The sequence below is a fragment of the Ziziphus jujuba genome, chromosome 7, assembly GCF_031755915.1.
Source record: "Ziziphus jujuba cultivar Dongzao chromosome 7, ASM3175591v1".
Classification (NCBI taxonomy): domain Eukaryota; kingdom Viridiplantae; phylum Streptophyta; class Magnoliopsida; order Rosales; family Rhamnaceae; genus Ziziphus; species Ziziphus jujuba.
The window spans coordinates 30060001-30064837 of record NC_083385.1 but is presented as its reverse complement, the minus strand read 5'-3'; positions in this window follow the sequence as shown (position 1 = coordinate 30064837).

Here is a 4837-nt window from a genome sequence, read left to right as displayed (position 1 = left end):
TTAATGAACCATCGTGCTTCTTTTGGAACAAGACGGGTGCTCCATAAGGTGCTTTCGACGGTTGAATGTAACCGGCATCCAAAAGCTCCTTAAGTTGTCTCCTTAGCTCCTCTAGCTCCGGTGGAGACATGCGATATGGTGCTTTTGCGGGTGGTTTTGCACCGGGCTCCAACTCGATGCAATGATCCACCTCCCTCCTTGGTGGAAGTTTCTTGGGTAGTTGTGGTGGCATGACATCCTTGAACTCTTCAAGGACTTGGCTAACCTCCTTCGGTGGTTCCTTGGAAGTAACTTCTTCTTCCTCGCGTAGAGTAGCAAGGAATGTAGGCTCCCCTTTCTTTACTCCTCTCTTGAATTGCATGGCGGAGAGGCGGTTGGAAGTACTTGGCTTGTGCATGGTTGGAATCATGCAAGGGCCTCCCTCCATTATACACACCGTGTTGTAGCGAGGGAGTGGTACCACATTGAATTGCCTAAGAAATTCCATGCCAAGTACAATATCAAAGTCATCCATAGGAGCAATGGAGAAGTTTACGTTACCTTGCCAAGTGCCAAGGTGCAACTCCACGTTACGGGCCATGCCATCTAGCGGTTTAGCCTCCGCGTTCACCGTTTTCAACCACCCTTGACCTTTGTCGAGTTTGAGGCCAAGCCTCATGGCCTCCTCCTTCCTTACGAAGTTGTGAGATGCACCGGTGTCTACCATGACTTGGGCATCTTTCCCGTTGATACGTGCCGCCACGTACATTAGGGAGTTCTTCGTATTGTTGGTTGGGATTGGACTAGCCTTCAGTGAGTTGAGGAGTTGTATACAACCCATTTGCGTGTGCTCGTGAGTTTCCCTCTCCTCGAGCATGGCATTTAACGACTTCCTCTTTGGACAATCTCTTGCCCAATGGGGACTGTCACATAGGAAGCAATTTCTCTTTGGCTTTAGTTCGGGCTTGGCTCCTTTCTTCCAATCTTTGCTAGGTAATGGTGGCCTTCTTTGATGTTCCTTGCTTTGGGGACTTTTATAGAACTTGTCTCCCCCACCTGTAGTATAATTATTCTCATCTAATTGAGCTTGCATAAGGGACAAGGTTTCAATTACCTTTGTTTGGAAAGCTTGGCTTTCATGACGCCATGCCTCGGTGTTGGCCTCGTTGGTGCTTTGCATGGTACCTCTAAGCTCCCCCACTTGGTCACCCACACGACCATCGAGCTCCTCCATGCCTTGCTCCACACAATCAAGCCGCTCCAACATGTCGGCAACGGCCAACTCCACCTTGACCACCTTGGTCTCCATGGCGGTGAGAACGTCCTTCGACTTTGAACGCCCACGTCCCTTCCTTGCAGCTTCGGGGATGACCTCCCTTCCCCTTGCTTCTTCAATCACAACCTCTGATGAAGACATGTTGCTCTAGATGCTAGCTTTAACCTTGTCTCTGATACCACTTGTCACGGGCTTGTTTGTTTACCCTTCAAGCCGTGCGGCCTTAGTTGCTATTCCGACCCTTTGTTGCAACTAAGTAAGCCTTTTGCCCACTAAAAGAGAAAGCTAAGCAAAGAAAGCTAGAGCACAAAGAGAGTTTGGGAGAATGAAAGTATATTGCTACAAAGAGAGCTTTACAAGAGAATGTGAGAATTCTTGGATGGTTTGGCCAAATGAGGCCTCCACCTATTTATAGGCATACAAAGCTTAATCCTACGGCTATAATTGCTTTAATCCTACGGTGGAGAATGGTTCCCACCTACTCCCACCTACTTTACATAAAATATCTAAAGAAACATCTAGAATAGATATGTACATGGCTTGGCCCATTGTAAGGCCCAAAATAGGCCCAAAGTGGATTATAAGGCCCAAAATAGAGAGAATGCTCACCAAGTGTTTGATGAAATGCTTCAACCGTGACACAAGGCCGCCAAGGCACAAAGCAGCCGCCAAGGCACAAGGATGGATGCGTGCCAACCCCTTGCCACCAATGCTAACCCGGGGCCCATCCACATTCATACATATACTTAAAATAGGCCCAAACAAGTCCACCTAAAAGCAGGCCTTGCACCGAGAAGGAAATGGGGTTCGCCTGGAAACCACCATAAATGCCGAACTGAGGCTCATCGTTCCTTTGCTCCGGCCAAAACTGTTACATGGTGCCCCAACTATTGGTTACAAAACTTGTTGGTGCGTTGCTTTGCCCAACCACTGTGCCATGGTGTCCCCCAGCCAAGCCTAGGGTGGTGCCACCGATGCCCCATGCCATGGCCACCATGCCCCACGCCATGCCCACCGATGCCCCATGCCATGGCCACCATGCCCCACGCCATGCCCACCGATGCCCCATGCCATGCCCACTGATGCCCCATGCCATGGCCACCGATGCCCCATGCGATGCTCACCGTGCCCCATGAGATGCCCACCGTGCCCCATGCCATGCCCATCGGCTTTGCCATCATGCCCAAGGATGGCAAAGGGGTTAGTCTCCATGAAATTATGTGTGTGGACCCAATATAAGGTGTAGCACTTGTAGTGCCCATCGTTGGGGCATCCGTGTGCCATGCCTTGCCCCGTTGGCGGCATCCGTGTGCCATGCCGTGCCTCGCCGCCCCACCACGTACGCATTTTGCCGCAATTTCGTGCAATTTCCGTGCAACATAAAGTTCCAAAAAATCACATGGATCATTTTAAAGCATTCCCAACAAAAAAAACCAACCTCCAACCCATTTCCTATTTTATTCGAATTTTTCTTAGTTTTTCGGCAAAAAAATTATAAAAAATTCTATGTTGCTCCAAAAATTACAAATCCAATTCCATAATGTTCTACCCATTTTTCTAAGCATCCCTGCAAAAAATCTCATCAAAATTCGATGTCTAGAGCAAAAAAAGGCCATTATGACTCCTCGATTCCCACCGATGCCCCATGCCATGCCCATCGATGCCCCATGCGATGCCCACCGTGCCCCATGCGATGCCCACCGTGCCCCATGCGATGCACACGATGCCCACCGATGCCCCATGCGATGCCCACCGATGCCCCATGCGATGCCCACCGTGCCCCATGCGATGCCCACCGATGCCCCATGCGATGCCCACCGATGCCCCATGCCATGCCCACCGATGCCCCATACCATGCCCACCGTGCCCCATGCCATGCCCATCGGCTTTGCCATCATGCCCAAGGATGGCAAAGGGGTTAGTCTCCATGAAATTATGTTTGTGGACCCAATATAAGGTGTAGCACTTGTAGTGCCCATCGTTGGGGCATCCGTGTGCCATGCCTTGCCTCGTTGGGGGCATCCGTGTGCCATGCCGTGCCTCGCCGCCCCACCACGTACGCATTTTGCCGCAATTTCGTGCAATTTCCGTGCAACATAAAGTTCCAAAAAATCACATGGATCATTTTAAAGCATTCCCAACAAAAAAAACCAACCTCCAACCCATTTCCTATTTTATATGAATTTTTCTTAGTTTTTCGGCAAAAAAATTATAAAAAATTCTATGTTGCTCCAAAAATTACAAATCCAATTCCATAATGTTCTACCCATTTTTCTAAGCATCCCTGCAAAAAATCTCATCAAAATTCGATGTCTAGAGCCAAAAAAATGGCCATTATGACTCCTCGCTGAAATTGATATCTGAGCCTGCCAGAAAGAAAATGGCTAAATAAGCTCTTTAGGGGGGTGGTACCTGCCTGCTTCAACAGCGAGCCCCCCCCCCGGCCTGCCAGCGCTGCCCACACCCCCCAGCGGGGGTGTGGGCACAATGGCAGGTCTCGTCGGCAGGTGGGGGCCACCATGCACCGGTAACGGTGCCGGGTGGGCCCCACCGTCGGCGACCATCAGGTTGGCCCGGAGGGGCGGGGCTTGGGCGGTGCGGTGCGGTGCGGGAAAAAAAGCGGAATGTGTGGGCTTGTCCGGTTCGATCGATTGCTTCGTGTGGCTATTGCTATGGTTCTGCATGCTGCGGCATTTGTGGGCGATGCTTCTTCATGGATGCTTATTCGGTGACTGTTGGGGGCGCTGCCTGAAACGGGGGACGAAGGACACCTGCACTCGTGCGGGAGTCTCTCTGAACCTTGCTTGGGGGGCAATCTCGGTGGGATCCGGGTGGGTGTTTGTGCGGGGTATATGCTTCTTCATGGATGCTTGTTCGGTGACTGTTGGGGGCGCTGCCTGAAATGGGGGACGAAGGACACCTGCACTCGTGCGGGAGTCTCTCCGAACCTTGCTTGGGGGGCAATCTCGGTGGGATCCGGGTGGGTGTTTGTGCGGGGTATGCTTCTTCATGGATGCTTGTTTGGTGATTGCTGGGGGCGCTGCCCGAAATGGGGGACGAAGGACACCTGCACTCGTGCGGGAGTCTTTCCGAACCTTGCTTGGGGGGCAATCTCGGCGGGATCCAGGGGGGTGTTTGTGCGGGGGTATGCTACGGTGCCTAGGCATGCAGCACCATGTCGGAAACTCGGAATGTGTGGGCTTATGCGGTGCGATCCATTGCTTCATATGGCTATTGCCATGGTTTTGCATGCTGCGGCATTTGTGGGCGATGCTTCTTCATGGATGCTTGTCTGGTGACTGTTGGGGGCGCTGCCTGAAATGGGGGACGAAGGACACCTGCACTCGTGTGGGAGTCTCTCCGAACCTTGATTGGGGGGCAATCTCGGTGGGATCCGGGTGGGTGTTTGTGCGGGGTATGCTTCTTCATGGATGCTTGTTTGGTGACTGCTGGGGGCGCTGCCCGAAATGGGGGACGAAGGACACCTGCACTCGTGCGGGAGTCTCTCCGAACCTTGCTTGGGGGGCAATCTCGGTGGGATCCGGGTGGGTGTTTGTGCGGGGTATGCTTCTTCATGGATGC